This window comes from Crassostrea angulata, unplaced genomic scaffold (assembly GCF_025612915.1).
Source record: "Crassostrea angulata isolate pt1a10 unplaced genomic scaffold, ASM2561291v2 HiC_scaffold_140, whole genome shotgun sequence".
Lineage (NCBI taxonomy): Eukaryota > Metazoa > Mollusca > Bivalvia > Ostreida > Ostreidae > Magallana > Magallana angulata.
The window spans coordinates 111,722-133,545 of NW_026441695.1; the positions used below are offsets into that span (position 1 = coordinate 111,722).

Here is a 21,824-nt window from a genome sequence, read left to right on the forward strand (position 1 = left end):
GGGTATGATGCCTGAATCTAGAGTCTAGGGCGCACCTCCCTCTACCATGAGGACAATTCAAACTTTTTAAAAGAGAGTGACCCCCACAAATTACGTTCATTCATGGTTTCATAACACCTGACCCAACACGAATTTAATTTTTCGGCGGTGTGAGACGCCGATTTTGTTTTTATATAAATAAGCGATAGATATTGCGCTGCAATTCCATTATCACCAGGAGAATTTTGCATATCCGTTTATAGATTGTTTTATAAGTTATTAAGTGCAGAAATGACCAAAGTTCAAATTGCGTCAATACAATATACAAGTACGCTACAATAGGGACTTCAAAAAAAATTATTTTGCTTTCTTTGTTCTTCACAAAATATCACACTAGCTTTCGGTATATATTTTATTATTCATTTTTTTTTTGGGGGGGGGGGGGGGGGGGCAGGATTATAATATGGAGTGTTTCTGTGTCGTGTATTATATCATTGTAATAAGTTACTTTTTTTCGGTCGTAATTATTTAAGGCATCTGGTATATTTTTCAATTATGTCAAAATGAACGAAAGCTTCTTTTTTTTTTGGATTTTTAAAAAAATAAATTCCCTTTATATACAGTGATATTTTGGAAAATCATTATATTTTTTTCAGGTTTTATCAGTGAATATCTATAACGGATAGGGGTCGTTGGAATTAGCGTTCAACTCATTAATTTTATCGTTATTTCCACGAAATACAATACATGTAAATCCCACATTTTAATAGCAACAATGAATTAACATTGTGTTTCTAACTGGAAATCGGTCTATGATTTCCTCGGTTTTTGGAGACAGGTAAATATCTCACACAAAGAGCATTTAGATCCCATTGCACATTCTATTTTGTTTGAAAACATACGAATTAAATTTCAAAGATTTGTATTCTAAGAAAAAAGCCTGAGTAAAAGAAAAATCAGGTCCTCAACTGACAAGGCTTAGCATTCCTTTTTTTAAAATTTCAATACAAGTGTACTTGTGTTCAGTTTAATTTCTGCAGTTATTCTTACGTTGAAAATTTTCTTTACTGTGTATTACAAAGATGATACATGTACTACAAAAATTATAAAAGTTTGTTAATTCCTGATAACACATTCAAATTTTATTGACGTATATTTAGAATTAAAGAAAAACAGACAGACATGTACATGACCTTCAACATATTTTTTTGATTGAAGCAATTCATTCGGTGTTACAAAACATTGATTTATAAATACCGAAATAGCTTAAATGTTTAAGTGGCTAAACTTAACAATTTATTAACGCAAAATGTTTCCCCTTGATAATGTACTTGATAATATTACACATAGAGAAAAATCATATTCATTGCTATTTTGTATTATATTTTAACGTTCTGTGCCACGAAGAGTTGTAATGGTATTGGATAAAAACGGAAGTTTTGAAAAACAAATGGCTATAGTTTTATAAAATTGTACTACGACACTTTCAGCACCACTTCTATAGATAATATAATATTGATAATATGAAATATCCGGACGTCAATTAGCAGTTAATTATTGTGCTTGTAGTTCTTTTAATATTTTGTTAAACTATCAAGTTTTGAATTCCTTGATCAATGAGATGAAGTACGTTTTCATATCCAGTTGTTTGCTTTTTTCAGTTTATGAAAAGATTGTACAAATTTATTATTTTTCAATATCAAGTTCATGGTAAAATGTATACGTATAAGTTTTATTTAAAACATAAAACAAGGAAGTTATTTGTTCCGATATAAGGAATTCCATTGATGATAAGCGACGTTTTTTAAAGTGTTTTCATCAATTTGATCTATTTTTTTTTTAGAGTTGTATCATTTAACATTTTGTTGATAACTAAAGATATGGATGTCCCTCAAAAGTGTATTTTGCCGAGCTGTGCAAAAACAAAGTTCATGCCCAAACATGCAATTATCTGCTGTTTCAGTTTCATTAATAGCACAATAACAAAAGAAAATTAATATCTAACAGCGTCAAAGTCGGCGCTTCTGCTACATACACAAAAACCCTTAACAAGCAAAACAATTTGCTAGACCCCAATCACTACATTGTATCAGGAATATGATGTATTGAGTTCATCACCGCGACATATCAATTTTCGAACAATTTCATTTCATTGAGAAAAAAGAAAGCGAGAGATAAAACAAGGACTACAAAATGCTTGTGATTTGACGTCGAGATACATCATTGGGCCGTACATGTATTATGTTGACAATATCTTAAAAAGGGAAAGATACACATTTCGATCATCAACATTGAAATTCAAGGTTCAACGCTTTGTATTTAAAAATCAAACAAAACGCCTATTTTATCCAATAAAAAATATACATACACATCTTAGAAATGCGATTGTAAGCCTTTCTATAGCAAATTAAAGATGAATAAATCATATTTTTTAAAGAAAAAACCAAATGTCAACAAAAGGTCAGTGAGTCTGTGAGTTGAATAATACGCTTTACCAGTCAACTATTTATACAATCTGATTAAAAAAACATAATATATACCAGGAACTTGTCACCAAATGAAGCAAATACAAATGGTTTGTAAAGTTGAATGATTTAAAATGTACTCGACATTTGCACAAATTGTCCATATCACCGCTATTGTGTATATTGAATTTCTTTGCCTAGGATCAAGCAAGAGAGGACCATGCGACGAGTAAGACTTTTTTTCTAAAGTTTCTATTTTGGATAAATACTGATCATTTTATTATAAAAACAAGTAAAACAACGTTGTTTTATTTCCCTTAAATGGAAAACCCGGGAATGTATGTTGTTGTCAAACTTAAGATACATGTGCAGGTAGCTAAAAAATCATAAAAAAGTGATGAAGCAATTATAGTGATATAATGAAAATATGTAAGGATAAATTGTTTCACCTTTTTATTTTGACTAGGCGTTTATGTAAATATTTAAAAAAAAAACATGCGATGATTATACAATCATGAAAATACAACTCTGGCGGTTTTTAAGAGCCAGAATCAGATTTATTAATGTAGCTCAAAAGAAGGATATCTAAACACGCTGGCAGTGGAAATCTAATTAAAATATGCCTTCATGAAATCAAATAGTGGTTGCCGCGTTTGATAGAAATGCGCGTAAAATGTTTGTGTACTTTACGAGAATACCAGCTATGTAAATATACTCGATTACTCGATTACGTAATATGTCTAGGGTGATGGGGCTATTCAAGCGATACGGATATTTTAAGGTCATCTACGTAAGGTTTAGTTTAGTTTATTATCGTAAGACAAATGGCTCCGATGCAAAGAAAACATAATGTATATACAACGTAAGACATAATATGTAGCAATATACGTATTAAATTCATCAAAGTCTTGACTATTTATCTATAACCAACACATTTCTGAGTGTTTCTAAAGATATTTTCCTAAATTACTTAACTCGGTAGTATTTTCAGTTGACTAAAATTGTAATAATTTAAACGTACTTGGTTTATACCAATAATATTTTTTATGTACAGTTTTCTATATTCATGGTACATCAAACATTTGAATAGAATGAAATTGGAATTTTCTTGCGATATTCACATCATGCTTTTGTCAGCGGTTTCAGAAGCGTTTGCTGAAATACTGTTCATTATTTTATTCAATATATGACAAAAATTATCAGCTCAAAAGGTCTGAAATTTCCAGAAAATAAAGGAAATCAAAATGTCTCTGTAATATAGACACCTACACATTTGTCCTTTTATGCCTTCACTTTTTAGCAGAATTGTGTGCAGCAGATTAAGGGCGTTGCGCCTGCAAACTGTTTAATTTACTCTGTTTAATACGTGGCCAACATTAAGTTCGAAAAGACCGAAATAAATCGTAATAGATTCGAAATGCCTTAAGGCTTGTGTTATATATATATATATATGTGTGTGTGTGTGTGTGTGTGTGTGTGTGCGTGCGTGCGTGCGTGCGTCTACACATCATGTCCTTAAGACTGAATTTTTAAAAAGAAATCTATTGCAGTGGTTTAAGATGAGAAAAAAAACATGACTGATGGTCTGAAATACTAACTGACCGACGGGCTTTTCAAAACATAAGAAATGCTATTTCATTTTTCGATTTTGAAATAAAATAAATAATTTTTATTTCAATAGTAATATATAACAGAATAATAAAAAAAAACAATTAAGATGAAGTTAAAAAGTTTTGGTAGTGACGAAAATTAATATAAACCACAAACGCCGTATGGAAATGTTATGACATTGTTTATTAAGTCTTAACACAAGCTAAACAACCCCTTAATTGAAGAAAACATTAAACAGAAAATCATATCTGTTACATAATACAAATTTATATTACTTCCACTAACTATGGATTTTAAGTCCTTTATATCGTCTGTAGATATGTCATGGGATGTTGTCCAAACACGCATTGGAACTTAAAAATGAATATATGCATTGGTAAGTGTTCTCATTTGTGTTATAAAGGTGAATGCCAATTAGCAAATTATAATTTCCTACAATGTAAATGCTTTAAGTAGTGGACGATGGATACTTTTTCGGTAAAAAAACGTGTATTTTTCAAAGTATATATATATATAAAAGCACTAAAAATAACCAACGACACGAACAATAAAGTAAAATATTGTCAAATTTTCGGGACAACCCGACTTCTCTAGCCCCATTACTGGCCGTACTTACAAAATTTTTGCAAATACTTCTTGTCGTACGGACAATTGTGTATATCTCATCAATTGTAAACTTTGTCAGAAACAATACGTAGGGGAAACAGGAGACCTCCGCAGCCGCATCAATAATCATCGTTCCACCATCAAAACTAAGAAAATTAAAGAACCCGTCGGGGAACATTTTAATTTAGATGGTCACAAATGGGAGAACATGATGGTTTTGGTCTTTGATCACAACCCTAACTGGACAGATGCGGAGAGAAAAAAATAAAGAAAAATTTTGGATGCATAGACTGAAGTCATTCCGCCCTGACGGCATTAACAAATTAAGTGACTTCACCAAAATGAACATCAACTAAGTACTGATTTGTTTTCGTAGCAGTATCACCATTTTTCTTCTTTTTCGGTCCATGTACAAACTATTAATCATGTTATTATTCAAATTATTAGCTATTTCCTTAATCGGTTTTGTTATTTTTCTTTATTTCACTTCCATTAGTTTTTACATTCATGATTATTTATGTGGTCTGTTACAGGGCCAATCTTCCATACAAACTTTCACTACGAATTATCCTACTAGTACAACTTAATTAACAGCAACCCCCAATTAGCAAGTTAATTCGTTCGCGTTATCTTTCAGCACTTCTTCACAGACCGTCCGCTGCGTCGGACGGGATATTTCTTTCTCGGGCTCGAATTCTTAAATAAAAAGATGTAGATGCCACGTTTTGATCCGGTGTTTAAACATTATCTAGTTTTTATATATTATTTAGTTTAGTTTAGTGCTAGTTTTGTAGATGTTTTTCTTCTTTCTTATGTAGTTTTTTTTTTTGTTGTCCTGAAGAAGGGACGGGTTGTCCCGAAAATTTGACAATATTTTACTTTATAGTCCATGTCGTTTGTTATTTTTAATGCTTTTTTATATCTCATCTTATAACCGTGTTTCTTTTGATCCGACACTTTAGATAACGAGTGTTGTTGGTTTGCTAGTGCTTCTTTTATATATATATATATATATATATATATATATATATATATATATATATATATATATATATATATATATATATATATATATATAATCATACTTTTATATATGATTGAAAAGTATCATAAACTTGAGATTTATGTTCAAAATATTAAACGTATTATTTAATATTTATTCTTGATTTGTTTATGATTTATACATACACATACATGTAGGTGTACTAGTTCATCCTGCATTCATGTATATTAATAGAACACTGGCAATCCTTACTGATCATTTGCATATAAAAGATGAATGAAATAAGAACAAGAAGTAAATAAAAATGTTAAACGTTTACACTTTCACAGCTAAACAGAATGGTAGATAAAACTTGTTTCTTTTCCATGAAGATTGCCCAAGTGGATACTATTGGATAAATTGCAGCAAACCCTGTCAATATCCTTACTATGGATTAAAGTGTGGTCAAACGTGTTCTTGTGAAAAAGACGAATGTGATTACATCAGTGGATGTAAACGTGGCAAGTATATCGATGTCATTTACATTAGATGCTGACATATTCATCAATGTCGTTGTCTTCTACCTAGGAGTTATAACAAAATGTCAGTCTAGTTGGAGGACAAATGCACTAAATACACTATCAGATATTTTATACAACAGTGTTCATTATAAAGAAAAGTGTGTTCTTTGTATTTACAATCGCATGGCTCTTTATGCAAAATAGCTGATATACAAGGGATTTTAAAATGTTTACTTATTAGGTTCGTAACATATATGAAAAGAAACAAGAATATCCGAATTCGACTTTAATGTATTAAAAAATGAAACAGCAGATATGAAAAAATCTGAAACATGTAATAATATAGCTTTATCTAAAGTACGAATCTTCCGAGATAAGTGAACACCGTTGTTCAGATCATGTATAGATTTCCAACAAATTTCCAAAACCTTGAGTTATAAAGTGGCGATGTGAACAGTGAACATGTACACTGTGTTTTACATATATTAAGTAAGGAGTGTATTTTCTAATATCAGGAGAAAAATAAAGTAAGGTGCTTGGAGAATGTGTTAAATGTTTAAAAATAATACAAGAGCAATATGATGCTTATAATTATGCTAACATTGATTTGATTAAGAGTATGTCTTTCCGTTTAACAAGCACAAGCTAATACCTGCTACTATACAAAATAAAAAAAATGATAATCAAATGCCAATTCATTCATTTCATGTGTAAATTTGTACAAATTTATAGAACATGGGTTTTTGGTATTTTTGTGACTTTTTTACAAAATAATTTTCAATATTGACAGCTCCATCCAGCCTTAAGAATGCCCGTCTTCTGACCACGAGTTTTGGAATTGGTGGAATCTGCTCATCGCCAAATGGTTGCTTGAATAGAGTTATCCAATCAAGTTCTTCGTCAATCTATGACAGTAACATCTTTTTTGAAAAAAAAAATACAATATTGATCAATACACCCATATGAATATAACATATTTGTTCAAATAACACCCAATAACTTTCATTTCAAAATATTATATCCATCTTGTTTCATGAAATTTGAATTCATCAAGATAGCTTATTAGAGCAACGCTAGTAGGCAATGCTCTGAGTCTTTCGGTAAAGCGTATACTGGTCGTGATTACAAGACGTGCTTTTTTTGGTGATACAAGGTATACGTATGGCTAACGAAAAAAATCACAAGTCTTTCTTTCAAGACTACAAAGTGTAGATATGCAATTATTATGATAAGGAAGTTCAGGTTTTTTTATTACTGAAAAACAATTACATATCACACATAATTCACAAACTTCAGAATACGTATTGTAAAAAAAAAAAAACTGAATTAGCGTGATTGTTCGAGGGTTGTTCGGAAACAATTCAGGCATTTGCTTTTTCTTTCAAGAAACAACATATTTATCAATAGAACATTATTAAATTAAACATTTACGACATTATATAGTAAGTTATATCAATTTCTCATTTCTGGTTAGCTAATAAATCTGAATATATTTTTCCACTTGTAGCATATGCAGACTCATAGCAACCCCATTTTCAAGCACGTCATCGTTCAAATATATTTCTAAGTCTTGAAAAACCATCAGGAAATCATTAGTTTTATTAAGTTTCCTATTATTTATAATGTTTTCAAAGACTAACTATTGCATTCTCTCTACTTTTTAAATTATATTGAGGACAAAACTCGTGTTTTAAGAGAACGAAAGTCATATGGCCGTGGAAAACATTTCACATCCATGTTGGTACAATTTCAGAACTGTTGACATTGTTGTGTACATTGGCCTTTAGGCACTTTGCTTCTATTCTAGTTAAACAATTTGTAAATATGCCAAATATTCGAAAACTCGTGAAATTTTTACAGTTGTATATCTATATAAATGTTTTGGATCCATTTCATATTTTTTGGCTTGATATGAAAAGGCATTCTTCGGTATCATTACCATTTTGTTGAATGCTCGCAGTGCTGCGTTTATGTATAATGTTATCGGAGAAAGATTTCTACGATTTAATGTGATACACTTTTCATTCCTATTATGAAGAAAATAAACAATACTTGTTCGAAAACATTTCGCAATAATAAAATACAAGGTTAATTATACCTGTACATGCATATACTTTTAATTTCTTTATCTTTTACTCTATGTCTTCCTCTAGATTATAAAACGTATAAAAATTAAGTCTTATATTTCCTTTAAAATGTTTGCCACAAGAACCAAACTTCGGCATGTTTAAGTACTTTTTGTACAAATATTCAATAATTTATAAAAACATCCAGTTATAAGATATGAAAGCAAAAAGTAGATGTTTCGTGTCTATGAATCCATTTGATTGTCCAGCAAGCAAACACATTGTTTACGCAACACATCTTTTCTAAGAGAGAGAGAGAGAGAGAGAGAGAGAGAGAGAGAGAGAGAGAGAGAGAGAGAGAGAGAGTGAGAGAGAGAGAGAGAAAGAGAGAAGAGAGAGAGAAAGAGAGTTTGTGTGAGTTCGTGAGTAGTTAAACGAAACATATCATGTTAATCGCAATGATGTGTCAATATTTGATTAAGTTTCCTTTTACACTACTGGCTGAAAAAAACCTGTTCGTATGAAAATCCCCTGCCTTCCCCTGTCACCCCTGTGCACACTATGTCAGCCCCTGAACACAGCCCCTGTACACCCTGTGATCCCCTGCTAGCCGCTGTACACATCCACTGTGTACCACTGTAAGCCCCTGGCATCCCCTGTAAGTCTCTGTACTTCCCTGTGCATGCCCCTGTACGGCATTTGACTGGCTTTCTTTTTCAATATCATTTTCTGATTTCATCTATATAAATCATGTGTTATATTTTGAGCTAAAAGTAAAGTTTTGCACTCAGCAGCCCCGAATCACAAGACAAACTGTTATCGTAATTTTCATATGTTTTAGTTAATAATTTATTGACACTTAAATAGTCATGCTAACAACTAAAGACTCGAGAGGTGGTAAATCTCAGGTGAGGAAAGGGTTTATTTTTGATAGGTGTGAAAGCCCTCAAGGCATGTAGTCCTTTGAGTTCGGGAACATCGCTACTCCGTTATGTTTGAAAAACAGATATAAAAATGACAATATAGAGAAAATTATCCATTGTTTAAAATTGTCTACATATACACATGTATATATATATATTTTACTTATGTATATATTTTTTAACTTATGAATCGTATAATTCTTGGTAATGAACAATATGATACAAACTAAGATCCAGCTAAACACATGGTGTTTAGCCTTAACTTTTGTATATATAAACATACAAGTGCACATTAAACCCAATAAATCAGTCAGAATTAAGAATATACATGTATAAGCAGCCATGTTACGATAGAGAACGTCTTTCTTTGTTGTACCCCCGCTCCGAAGGAGAGTGGGGATACTGTTTTACCCTTGTGTGTCTGTCTGTCTGTCTGTTCGTCCGTCTGTCTGTCTGTCTGTCCGTCCGTAACGAACATTTCTGTCGCATTTATCTCAGCAACTATTTATCGCAGATGCTTGAAATTTTGACACAATATTTGTATAGGCATGCCATATCATGGGATATATTTTTGTACCAATCGGACGTCAACTTCCTGTTAAATGACGACTTTGTTTATTTTTAGCAAAAATTTTCAAACAAATTTTTGTCAAAGAATTCTCAGCAACTGTTTATCGCAGATGCTTGAAATTTTTACGCTGTGTTTGTTAAGGCATGCCATTTCGTGGGATATATTTTTGTACCAATCGGACGTCAACTTCCCATTAAATGAGTACTTTGTTTATTTTAGTCAAAATTTTCAAACAAATTTTCCTCAAAGATTTCTCAGCAGCTATTGATCGCAGATGCTTGAAATTTTAACACACTATTTGTTAAAGCAGGTCATATTTTGGATATATTTCTGTACCAATCGCGATCGGATACCAGCTTTCATTTAAATGTCGACTTTGCTTATTTTGCATATTCACATCAGAGCGGGGGTATCACTAGTGAGCACTGGCTCACATATATCTTGTTTTTCTTCTTCTTTTTTTTAACAATTTCGTGGTTATACCTTTATTTATTTCCAGTGAATAGCAAAATAAAGCTTCAATAGCTAATGTGTTTGCCTAATAAATAATTTGTATATATTTATTTCTGACCGGCTCCGGGAAAACACGTGTTGATGTGGAGAAATCTTTGAATAAAATCATAAAATGTTTTTGAATTCACGAAAATAAGTTTTAATGTGGAAGGCTACATCGTCACAATATGTCTGACATCCGTTTGAAACGCCATTTTGTTTCGGCTTGATAGCATTATGTCGTGGTACAAAATAGCTATACACCGTTCAATTGAACTCTTCTATCGAGGAAGATGAGATAAGAATTGAAATCACCAAAACGCTTAGAAAATAAGTCAATTCTATTCGTGATTAAAGCTTTCAACTAACATTGATTATCAGCTGTTATGTAGAGAAAACATGAAATCGATATAAGGAAGGAGTCTTTTCTGGTTTTCGACTTGTCAAACGTAAATTTGATTAATTGTTCATTAAATCAAGATGAAAGGAAATTAAAATAGTATATTTTTCTTTCTTTTTTACTATCATACAACTTGGCACAGAAAAATGTAAACAATGTTTAGAATCAAACAAGGACTATATTTTTGGCGTAATATTGGCGTAGGAAAATATCACATGTTGTGCAATTCAGAATTGCTGCAGATTATAATGAGTCTGTTTTGGCATTTTAAAAACAATAACAATTTAATGTTGGATTTTTTTTTTACTAATGTGAACTAATAATATGATACTTGGGTTTCAGAATATGTTTTTAAAATATGATTTGCCTATCAATCTACATTTTATAAGCTTTTTAAAGCGCCCATTCTATACATTGATTTTTGTGAAAAAAATCACTAAAATCAGTTTTTCTCTCTTATAAAATGGTCAATATATTAGCTTCTCTGTCAATTTTTATCTTTATATAAAGTCTTCATAATACATAAAAATCAGAAATATATTATTATTGGAAGTATAAAAAAATAATCAAATTTTCTTCAAAATTTAAGAAAATAGGGGGAAATGCGGGCTAAGCAATATCAATTTTAGTTTAAATATTTATTCCAATTTAGTTGTATAAGCTGATAACCACTTTGATGGTCTATGCTTTCATTGAAGATTAGAATCTTCAAATCTTAAAAAAATGTCTACAGAACTACAAAGAGCTACACTTATTTTTATCATCCTGTACGTTGAGGAAAAAGGTAGTGACCTTGACCTGACCTTTATGCGAAAACAAAAAGGTCAAATTTGATTGAACTGATTGAATCATTAGGCAGTATAATCCGTTTGAATGTGTCACAATTTCATGAATTTCTTATTAAGAAGTATGTTTGATAATGAAAAGACTCCTTCCATTAATAATATACTGTTTTCCTGCCATTGGCAATACAAATTTGTCATGTCATCTGCAACAGACGATCATAAATATGTGAAGGATTATCGATAAAGGTGAGCAGATAATTTTCACTTGAACCCTATATGTATGATTAATATAAAACTAAAGTTCCGTAGTACCATTTCTTGTATTAATTGATTCCAACTTCCCAAATTTAAAACATTTGCAGTATAAGACTTGCATTGAAAGTTTGAAACTTAGCTAATGTATTTTAATTTAAATAGATATAGCTAAGTAGGCTAGCAATAGCAGTGGAAGCCGGATTTCCAAGCCAAATGAGGGAACGACAGAATCTTGAAAAAGAGCATGTTTTTAATTACCATACATACATGTGTATCACTATGGACATCTAATGTATGTATATGTTTATAATTTGTATTGTTTGTAAAAAAGTAAAAGGCAATGTAACTACTAACATTTTGTTTTAAAGAGTTAAATATAAATATAATGCATTCATCATTATCACAAGCACTACTAACCTTATTCCTACATTTTGACATATACTTTTACGTTTTTTAAATTTTTCTTCGTGATTTTTTTTAAATTAGAAAATTGGTCCCAAGATATTTGAGACCAAGTAAAATCAAGAAGGACAACTCTTAAACAGGATCTTTCAAACCAAGATTTTTGAAATAATTCAGTATTTCTTTTAATTCTTCAATTTCATTCATTTTCTTTTATTCATCTCATTAAGCAACGAATATTGTTTCTATTTTCAGATTTTTGTGGGATTTTATCCAGCAGTTTGCTTTAAAAGAATTTTTAAATATTTTAGTTTCATATTTATGTTGATTCCAATAAAAATCATACAAAATTCATTCATGATTATTTTTTTTTTCATTTTCAAACTTTATAACATTTCACTTTCATTAGAGTTTTAAAACAGAAATGTTTAAAAATTGTACATATAAGGAAGCATCTGGAAGCAGACTGATATTTTAAAAATTCTCTTAAAAATAGGGTATTGTACTTTGAGGTCTATTATTGTTGAATACTTTGCCTATTATTAGTAACAAATGCATGCAACAAAAATCTCCTACACTTATTTGGTGTAAACATCCCCCTTAATCTAAACTCATTGTTAACACCATCTCTAGACAATATCTCGATCACATGTTCTACATTTGATTATTTATTTTTTTATTTCAACAGATGTATTTTAATTATCGCATTTATGGGTCCGCCACAGCTTGTTCAAGGACCAGAAATTCTCATGCAAGAAATGCAGTTTCTCCCAACCAACTCACCCATTTAATTGGTATAACAATGCAAGAGCAAAGTCGCCATGTTTTTGTTAATGTTTGTAACTTATGCCTACCCATGAGTAGACGTAAAATTTTGGCTTAAGTTTTGTCTGGCGCAAAATAGCCCGCTAGTCCCGAACTACCCCGGCGTAGAGCTAAGCCTGGGCGTACGACCTTTGATGAAACCTGCCCCTGTCGATTAAACGTAGAGCTAAGCCTGGGCGTACGACCTTTGATGAAACCTGCCCCTGTCGATTAAATTAACAACACAATGCTTAACACTTTTTAACAAATTTTATTTGTTTGTTAGAAATGATAAAATGAATGGACAAGTAACGCACGATATCAATACCGACCACATACTGGCCGCGTATATTTATAACACACCGAGCCCGATTACGAACCCGAACATTAAAAAATTGGAATATAAAAATTAATCTTCTCAAAAGTGAAAACTAGATCTGCAATTTGACAGTTTGAAGTTGTTCAGCAAGTTTCGTATTATTCCTCAAACGCATAAAGAAAAAAATGTGGAAAGCTCAAGTTGGACAGACGGACGGACGGACGGACAGACTGACGGACGCAGAGGAAGGCTATAGTCTTAACAGTACTGTTAAGAGACTGCATCCGTTTGTTTCCATAAAGACGAATATTGGATGTCGTTTACATGTTTTTGGTAAAAATCAAATTAAATTAAATTGTCGAACGTCAGCACAATCTCTCCTACATGTAGGGCATCGAGTTTTGTGGTTGTCAATGTGCATTTACACTGAATGTGTAAATCAAATTCATGTAAACGTTTCGTTACATTTTTCTCATTTGTGTAATTTTGAAAATGCCCTAGCTATAGCCCAAAGGTTTGTTAAATAATTAAGATTTGAAATACATTGTCACGCATAAGGTAATTTATCGTCAACGATTCTTTAAACCGTTTGTTTTAACTGCATTATGTCTTCAAGCCCAATCAGTTTATAAGCTGTTATAGTCTGATATTATATACCATACTGATATCATTACGTATTGAAGTGGCGTTATACAAAAAAGAATATAAGCCCTTTTTCCCATATCGTCATCCCCCCCCCCCCTCGAATATGCGTGGTCTTCCATACTGCAATGAATAACATAGATTTTCCAGGCAAGCACATCATACAACGTGTATTTGTTGGTACTATTGATGTGACTCTGATCTAAGAACTTATGAAGAATGACCAAAATGGCCATGATTACGATGATGATAATAGTAATGAATATGAGACACTTTTTGAGGATGTTTTAATTTGCATCTGTAAAGCAAAAAGTAAAAAGAAGTTGTGGGTTCCATATAAAATGTAATGAGACATTTCAGCTCCAATTTTATCCCTAAACGAGTCAAATAAACATAAACAGAAATGTATATTTTTTATTGGTACGTGTAAGTTAAACAGCAAAAGCACATGCGATGTCTTGAAAGATACGAATAGGCCACTAATACTATGAGATACTTGTGTAATAATAATGATCGAGAAATTTGCAAGCAAGCATTTTTGTTAATTTTTGACAAATGCAGAACAATATTGAAAACAAATATATCACATCACCTTAAGGAAAATGGCCCAATTCCAAGGTCGAAGAGAAACAAGGGAAAACTGGGATCATGTCTTGTAATTTGATGATATGGAAAAGGGTGAAAAACATATTAAGATATGGCGAAGATAATGATCTACCAGTCCCTGCCTAGCTGTGTTGCATGCCGGTGATGCTCCAAAAACACCAATTTTACTATATTCGTAGATTGAGACGAACATACATACGAAATACTTAAAAGACTTAGCAAAAATTGTCCAGAATTCGGCCAGAGTAACAATGTCCGTATTTGATAAAAAAATTTGTTAGTATAAGAGGAAGGCATTTTTATATTCTAATTTTCCACCTCTTTCCGAATTCGTAAATACCATCACTTCAGACCATCTGCATTGCAACTACGGGTTGTGTTTGTAAAATAAAATTCTACAGAACCAGAAAAACCCATCAATATTCTTCGTAAAATTGATGCTATTTTTTCTGCCATCAATTTTGAAAAAAAGGTACACATCATTAGTTTTTTATACTTAGTGCATGGTATGTGTTTTGGTAAAAAAGTTATACATGTATATATATCTTGAATATTAACGTAAAAAATATAAATCATCTTTATTTTTCTTTTGCAGATGGTCTTTCTATATGTTACTGTAAATCCATACGGTCAATAATCGTATCATATCTTATTGCACAGATTGTTTTGAGTGAAGTGTATTTTGTTCAGTGCATATATGCATCTGAGGAAATGACACACGATTGCAGGCATCGTAAAATGATTTGATGGCTTTTATTTGTGAAGTTTGCAATGCGCATTGAGTCATTTTAACGTATATACATGTCCTGATAAATATATTGTAATAATTTAAAGAAAGTTCATACCCTTCTCGAAATACATCAATGCTTTCAGACTACTATAATACATGTATTTGATTAATTTATTGAAAAATATTATACTTTATTGAATACATTATTGATTTCATTTATAAACTCTTCGGCCGTCTTAGGGAGTGTTTCTGTCTCTTTATTTATTGAAAGGGGACTGAGTGGTTTAATATTAACTATAATATCGTTTGATAGTGTAATGATAACTATAATCCGTTTTTAATTCATTGACGCATCACTTAACCCTGACAGTTTTCATTTAAGAATTATAATAGTTCTTTTGATGGCGTTTAAAATTATTTATCAACTATTTTATTTATTTTGCGAAAGAATATTGCATGTAAACTATAATGTAAAAAGTAACGACTTAAGTACAGGTTCACGTAAGAATCAGGCAATATCGAAATTTTGTGATAAGTGATAAGACGCAAAATAAAACGAAATTTTACCCAGCAAGAAACTGGGATGTTTAGAATGTATATGCCAAATTATTCTGAAATATTCCGTTTCGTTTTTGAATACGGGCCCGATATATTGACAAGGCGCTCAATTTTGACGCCGTGCAAGTCTTAGTAAAATAGCATATATTTTTATCAAATTACTAAAAACAGCAAACCTTACGAGAGAATTTGATTATAAATAGTTACGAAACTCACTCAGCACAATGATTTCCAATTTTAAAAAGTATTGAAAAGTTTGAGTTTCGAGTTTAAATTGCCGTTAAAATTAGCAAATTCGAGTGAAATCTGGTTGTCTTTCTTGGTTGATTCACAATATCGTCGCTAGATGGCGCCTCGTTGCTACGTATGCTAGTGCGCGAAAATGGAAGTTCGAGAAGACTACACGGTTTCGGGACACTACGCAAACAGTTTCACAAGTCTGTATAAAGCCGATCCAGAATAAACAACTCCAGTGACCCTTTGTAATTGTTGCAGAGACATAACAAGACATCTGCAAGGTTTAAAACTTAGTGATGGCCGACAAACAACCTGCCAACCCAACCGCGGACAGCGAAGGAAGTCATACCCCAAAGAATCACATTATATACAGGTATCTTATTGCTATACATGTTGAATGAAATAAGCTTTTTCAAACAGTGATATAAGTTAACTAACAACTGCAGTGAAGTTCTTGTTTTATTAGCATATTTCACTACATGTATCGGTGATCATACTGGTTTTCCCCGAATCTATTTTTAGAACATCAAAGCGATTGATTTTGGCAATTATCCGGACACTCAAATATAACTGTATACTTTACGAATGTATGCTTTCATCTGTTCATTTACAAGTCTAATTATAAAAGGTGCGTTGTTATAACTTATATTCATATCTTGATTTGAATAAATGTACTGCAGTAGCCTTACACTGCCCTTTGTTTTCAGATACATTGAAAAATGATGTATCCCTACATGTATATTAGAAACTAATATATGTTCATGCCTCAATCAACAATTGAAACAAAACACCAGTCAATCTTGAATGAAAAGTTCCACATTGTAGTTTTTTTTCACAGCTGTTTTCATTGTGGGGTAAAAATAAGGTGGGTTTTTTTCCCTCACTAAACTTGGGGGTATGAACACCTGTCGGTATTGATGTGGATAAAAGTACATGTATATTATAATCAAAACACTTTCACTCTTTTAGAAATTTCTTTTTAACAATATTTGACCGATAATATAATTTCATAAAATAATTGCAAAGATTAAAATAATGATTAGGTCATTTCCACCCCCTTAATATATACTGGTAATTCGCTGTGTTCCAGTAGAGATCCCCATCCCTAAATGTACGGGTACATGTAAATTCTTTGATACAGCTCATGATTAGACGTGGTGATTACTTTGGTATGCAAATGCCCGGGGGTTATCTCTTATCCCATATTTTTATAATTCATTGGTCAATTCACATGTACCCCACCCTTAACAATTATATTTGTTGCTGGTATTTGAAGATCTATTTAATTTATGTAATGGTTTGGCAAGTATCCCCTGTTGTTTTTCCCTATTCCAAACCATTCAGTGTATCATAAATGGTCATGGTAGATCCTATTGCAGAAGTTCAAATCTTCTTTGATTAATATTCATCTAAGATTACATTGATTTAATTGTGTCTAATAGGGTTCCACAATTGGCCCTACCTTCAATTTTATTTAACATAGACCAATCCACCCATAGACCAATCCACCCAACCATCAACTTTCCCTATCTACTGATTCTTTCTTTTCAGACTGGAATAGGAATCAATGTTTTATCTAGGCTTTATTGACATGACTGGTGTATTAATATTTATATGTTGTTTTACATTACATATGACAAGTAACAATATTTCTAGTTTTTAAATCTTTCTATTTCAGGACTCAGAACTTTGACAATCACAGACCCTGTCATAACATCAAACTGGACTGATGAGGCAGAATATATCTTACAGAATGTTTCAACAAGCGAAAAGTCGAAGAATGTGTTGACCCAGTGCTTAATCTGATTGCACCAGGGCAATCAGAGAAATTAAAACAATTGATTATGTTAGGACCTTAAACAACTCCAACAGATAAAGAGCTTACAAACTACATGTATATGAGGAGATAACTAACATTGAACTTCACACTCAAATTTTTTCAATGTCAAAAAACTATGTTAATATATATAACAGTAATAAGATGTACATGTATAACTAATTTATGTAGAAGATAAGTGCATATATGTATGTCCCTTTCTCACTGATTGTCCATTATACATGTATAGAAAGAATAAAGAAATTTTATATCTCATTACTTCAAGAAAAATTATGTGTAATTAGCATTAAGAAAGACAAATTTAGCTGCATGGTTAATAACCAAGGAAGACAGAACAATAACTAATGATTAAGTTAATTGAATTTCTAATATAAAAAAAGAATCTCAGAATGCTATGATATTTTTATAATAACAAGTGAAATACTTTGTACTTATCATGATATATCATGATTTCATCTTTAATTACCAATATGTGTATTTATGTAATAACCATGATGGTAGCTACATTATTTGGACTACATACAGTGTTTTCCCCAGAAAATGTTTGATGCATGGGGGGAAATTTGTCAGAGTAGGTGCACGGTGCAGTGTTAAAGGGCCCACACCGGGGCAAAAACACTTCGAGTAAAAATAATATAACCATCTGATGAAATGTACTGCATGATATGCACTAAAATTAATGCATTTTCATGAAATTCATATTTTGTATTTATGTAATTACCATGATGGTAGCTACATTTTTGGACTACATATACATGTATATAGGAATATTCTAATAGCATAAATTTGTATACACAGCATTTACCCAACTGCTGCACATTCATATAAATGTATGCACTATTTTTATCCCCCCTTCGAAGAAGGTATGGCATATCACTTTGCTGCTGTGCGTCTCTCTCTCTGTCTGTCTGTTGGTCAGACGGCCAGTCCACCAACAGTTATCATTCATTTTCTTCGCAGGGGTTCCACATTTTGAAATGAAATTTGGTATACAGATTTATCTGAATAAGATCTAGGCAAAGTTATTTTTTGGGTATGATTGAGCAATTTTTGACCTTGGAATTAAAAAAAATTCCAATTATTTGCATTTTCTTCTCAGATGTTTCCAAAGGAGGGGGCATAGTTGTTTCACAAACATGTCTTGTTTGTGTGCAATCGTTCACTTAGGATTTTCTTTTTAAAAAATTGTAAACTTTAATTTTAGCCTTTCCAGGGTCCAAATTGAGGGAAAAAAATCAATATGTAATCTATTGGTTGATGTTTGATATAGCCATCTATAGTATGTGTGATACATTTTGACATGTATGGTGTCATGTATATCGAGTTATTCATGTGCAACTTGTTTATTATATGTATGACTGGAAGTCAGTTTAATAAAGTACTTGTTATGGTGTCACACATGTTTTCTACATATGGTTGTTTTTATTAAGTATACTACCTTGTAGTATATTTGAATAAATATCTAAAAATGTATATCTATATCTATATATATAAAGGGAGTGAAAAATGCTTATATGTTTTGTTAAATTCTGGAATATAAAGCATGCCCTTAATGGTTAAACTGTATCCAATGCACATTATCTAAAATAATACAGGGTTACAATAATTACGCTTACAATAAATTGATGCTTACTGAGGACCCCCCCCCCCCCCCATATAGTCTACAAACATATTCTAAATTTATATATCAGATATGAGCCTGTTTTACTGTACATTGTAATAGTATAAAATATATTTATTTTTGATTGGAAAGGCTGGGCTAAGGGTCCACATAAAAAGATGAATTCATTTTAATTGCTTAATATGGTGTACATGGTATTTAACAAATCTGCAGACATCTTTGTAAAAAAAAAGAATTGCGTTATTTTTTTTTAAAGTCAACATCCCCAACAACCTCATTTAAAATTACGTAAAAATAATATGAATTCCTAAAAAGTACATGTAGGTTCAGGTGTTATTGACCACCGAGACAAACAATATTGTATATAAGTTTTTTAATGGTTGTACATATTACTCACTATAACCATGATATACAGCAGGTCGGACAGTTTATAATGTTCCTTTTCCCTGTTAGTTATCGTAAGACTTGCTAACTTTGGCTACTTCCATTATTTTTTGATAGACATACTTGTATATTGTTTTAAGACTTGTGATACATCATTAAATATTGTTGAAAACTAAACTTTTGATAACTTTATGAACCAATCGCCACGGGCCCTGGAAGTTATTGTAAATATATTGCATGTGCATGTATAAAAAAGTACTTTTTTATACATGCACATGCAATATATTTACAATAACTTCCAGGGCCCGTGCCAATCGCAACTTCTCGGGCCTTTCCGGCAGGCTCGGAAAAACACCTCGAATGTATTAACATCACCGGATGTAAGAATTTTATACAAAATGGAGTCGCTTCCCATTAAATTAAGTATAGGCTAGACAGCCTTGTATGTCGCTTCTGTGTTATATTTAGTGTATATCGTTTACTTTAATGAAGTATAGCTTACATCTCAACAGATCGTAAAATGTGTTGAATATATATCAAGTTTTATAAAAAGGGGGGTTGTCATGGACGCCTAGGTAATACATTCGAGGTGTTTTTCCGAGCCTGCCGGAAAGGCCCGAGAAGTTGCGATTGCTTTATGAACGTATCTTTTAGAAGTCTGAGATAATTCGGTATAAATTTGAAACACAATATTTGGTAATCCGATCCCGATCAATAATGATGTACGATCTTATTTTCACAGGTAATGGGTTAAAACAATAACATTTACACATCAATGAAATTAAAGTATAATCCTTGTTTTAAAATGAAACTATGAATATGCAATATAATTATAATATTACTCTTAGATACATGTAAAAATGATAAAGATTTTTAAAATTTTGTTAGGAATCCCACATGATTGCTTAGATTATGTAAACCGTCTGTTAATTTTTCAAAACTTTTTATTATGTAAAAAAATATTTCAGAATATCCTTTATTCATTTATTTATAATACACAGTCATATATGTTTGCTGTTTTTTTTAAAAAGAGACATAAAAGTGATCGTTTTTCTCTAATTTTAAAGACTGTATGGCTCATTATTGTCGTGGTTGCCATGGAAACCAATGGGATACTACATCTTTAACATTAGAAAAAAGAAGAGGGCATTGTCTTCTCTTCATACCAACATTTTTGAATAAATGAATTGACACTGAATTTCTGAAAATCCTGTCAGATCTTCATACCATAGTGTTTTCATTGTGTTTAAAAACTGTGACAGAGTGGATCTATTTTTAGTAACACAGCTTCACAATTATGCACGATTCACTAAAAATTTTATCATTTTTTGAGAACACTTATATATACTGTTCTCAAAGTAAATTATCATCTCAATATGAAACATATGACTTATCACTGTTTGCCTGATTCTTACGTGAACCTGTACTTAAAAGGAGTTTAAGATATTTTATTTTATTTTTCATGCACATCTGTACTAAAAAATGTCTGGTACTCAAGTATACAAAACAGTAAATTTGTGAAATTTCGACTTTAATGACACTTTTTAGTGACGGCAGTCAATCTATATGTAATTCATTTTGTTTTAGTTATATAGCAATCTCTGTTACGGTAAACACGAAACACATTCGGAATAGGTACATGTAATTACCTGTTGGAGTTTAAACAGTAGTTAATCTAAACGCGAAAAGAGTAAAAATTCGTCGATGTTTATTCGTAAACAAAATCAATGAAAGTAGACATCTGATATATATAAACTAACACCACCAGCAAAAAAATAGTTTATTAATACCACACATGTTGTCCCCATAAAATAACTGCCGGATATTGTACACATTAATAATAATTCTATGTTATATTTCCAGGAAGGAAAGACACTTAAGCCGCGCCGTCATATAAGACTATCAGTTGGAATTAAAAGTGAACTACAATATTTGGATCGGAAAGCCATCATTTGATGCAATTGCTTTAAAATAATTTTAATTGAACCGATTATTGGCTAATTGAAACCCAATTCCAAACTTTTTAAT

At 31.5% G+C, this 21,824-nt stretch overlaps 2 long non-coding RNA genes across 3 annotated transcripts; both read left to right on the forward strand.

Annotated features, from left to right (window-relative positions):
* The first annotated feature begins 2,557 nt into the window (after positions 1 to 2,557).
* Positions 2,558 to 6,164, forward strand: LOC128169466 (uncharacterized). The gene is made up of 3 exons (XR_008241539.1): positions 2,558 to 2,673; positions 4,373 to 4,431; positions 6,036 to 6,164. It is a non-coding gene; the product is annotated as an uncharacterized LOC128169466 (long non-coding RNA).
* Positions 6,165 to 15,640: 9,476 nt separating this feature from the next.
* LOC128169468 (uncharacterized) lies at positions 15,641 to 18,980 on the forward strand. Of its 2 annotated transcripts, XR_008241541.1 has the most exons (3): positions 16,067 to 16,327; positions 17,633 to 18,654; positions 18,711 to 18,980. It is a non-coding gene; the product is annotated as an uncharacterized LOC128169468 (long non-coding RNA). The 2 variants fall into 2 exon arrangements; XR_008241540.1 differs by lacking the exon at positions 18,711 to 18,980 and having other exon boundaries at positions 15,641 to 16,327; positions 17,633 to 18,046.
* Positions 18,981 to 21,824: the final 2,844 nt, after the last annotated feature.